The sequence below is a fragment of the Helicoverpa zea genome, chromosome 14 (genome assembly GCF_022581195.2).
Source record: "Helicoverpa zea isolate HzStark_Cry1AcR chromosome 14, ilHelZeax1.1, whole genome shotgun sequence".
Taxonomy (NCBI): Eukaryota; Metazoa; Arthropoda; class Insecta; order Lepidoptera; family Noctuidae; genus Helicoverpa; species Helicoverpa zea.
The window spans coordinates 2,968,567-2,970,668 of NC_061465.1; positions in this window are offsets into that span (position 1 = coordinate 2,968,567).

Here is a 2,102-nt window from a genome sequence, read left to right on the forward strand (position 1 = left end):
ATTGATTCCGTTCATGAACAATAAATGATTTATCAAGAATTTTGATTAATTTTCATATCAAGTTGTGTATGGTGTCAAAAAAGACATCATCTTTCACTCATTTATTTCATCGTCATCAAATTCGGTTTACCTATTCCCTATTGATTGAATCCTAGACTAAAAATATGGATACTGTCTGATCTAACAATAGTCTCCTTTCCTATTTATTCTTTTACCCGGCTTCCAGTCTAACCTGATTCAGCTGAGTACCAGTGCTTTACAAGGAGCGACTGCCTATCTGACATCCTCAACCCAGTTACCCAGGCAACCCAATACCCCTTGGTTAGACTGGTGTCAGGCTGCTGACTACCCGTAACGACCGTCAAGGATGTTCAATGACAGCCGGGACCTACAGTTTAACGTGTCATCTGAAATACAGTCATTGGTGTCTAAGATATACTTACGCGGTGTCCTGCGTGAGCGACGAACGCGACGCGACGCGACGCAACACGACGCGACGTAATGCGACGCGATGCTATACGCGACAGATGTCCTACGTGATTTTGGTCATTACTTCTCAAATCATGGAGAAGTTGTGTTACAATTTTGCTTGAAAGTTCATATTTAAAGTACAGACAGCAACAATCTTCCAACTTGTTTGTACTAATAAACGATTTCTTTAATATTTATGTTTTTTTTGTCCCACAACAATCAACGCTTCTGAATAGTTCGCGGTGTCGCGTCTGGTCGCCCTCAAAACAAGTACGCGTTACGTCGCGTCTCGCCGCAGACTGTCACATAGGCCGCATGTAGGGAATTCCTTTGAGTTGATCGCGTTCGTCGCGTTCGCAGCGTCGCGTCGCGTCGCGTTCGTCGCTCACGCAGGACACCGCGTTAGAAAGTACATACAAAGTTAGAAAAGTTGCATTGGTACTTTGCCTGACCTGGAATCGAACCCGCGCCCTCATACTTGAGAGGTTGGTTCTTTACCCACTAGGCCACCACGACGACAATGTCCATCACGTTTCATAACAACATCATAATCATTGCATATCCCAATCATATATCATAGGGAACATAATGCAATTAATTTAGATACACTTCATTAGGCCTATGAATTATAGTCGACGTACCAGGAATGCATATCGTGTGTTCATTGCATTATGTACATACGTAATTCCAATATCACATTACTAAATAGGTTTAGGTTGCCAATTAATAGTTCCTGTGTACATTAATAATTATATGCTAATTTCTGTGACAAATAGATAGGTAATAATAGAAATTAATTCCTGTATGTATAATCATATGTAGCTTCCCAAAGTATAAAAAATAAATAAATAAACAAACAAAAAAAAGACATTCCTGTTTATTAATATTACTATTAAAATAGAGATGTGCTTTATGAATATTCATATCGTGTTTTGCAAAGCCGTTTACAGTACCTACATAAGTCAAAGCATTAATCCACAAACTGACATGTATAGGAACCACCCCTTCCTTTATAAAAAATAATCGTTTTAAAAATATAAAGAATCCACCCTGAGGCCTGACACCGTAATCTTTTAGAAGTAGACAAAATTAACTCTCACTGTCCATTAAATTAAACAATTCTGAGCTAAAATAGTAACTGACAACAGCCTTTTATTTTTAGTATTATGAAAATACTTTTATCTGGGAAAATCGCTCAAAACTGACTGTATTTTTGATCGTTTATTTTTAGAAAAAAATAATGGAACTGGATACCATTTGAAATTCTATTTCCAAATGCTTTTTTTTTTGTTTTTATTACAGTACTTAGTAGTTTTAAATAAATATAAGGTTTCTGAATAACCAAAATCGTTAAGTAGGCATGCTATGCCAAGTTCTATAATTTTAATTTAATTGCTATACACGCCTGATAAGGAAAGTTTCTAAAATAACTTTTAAATGACAAGATACCATCAAAATCCTTCAAGATAAAAAAAATGAATTTTCCTCCTACGCAAAAAACTTGAGCAAAGTAAATAAAATAATAGCATTTGTTCGAAAGTGTTCGGTTTTATTTGCCGCTAGTGATTCATAATTCATTTGAAAGAAAATAGCAAGTGAGTTAGAGGAGACGGCATTGCGCAAAGTTATAT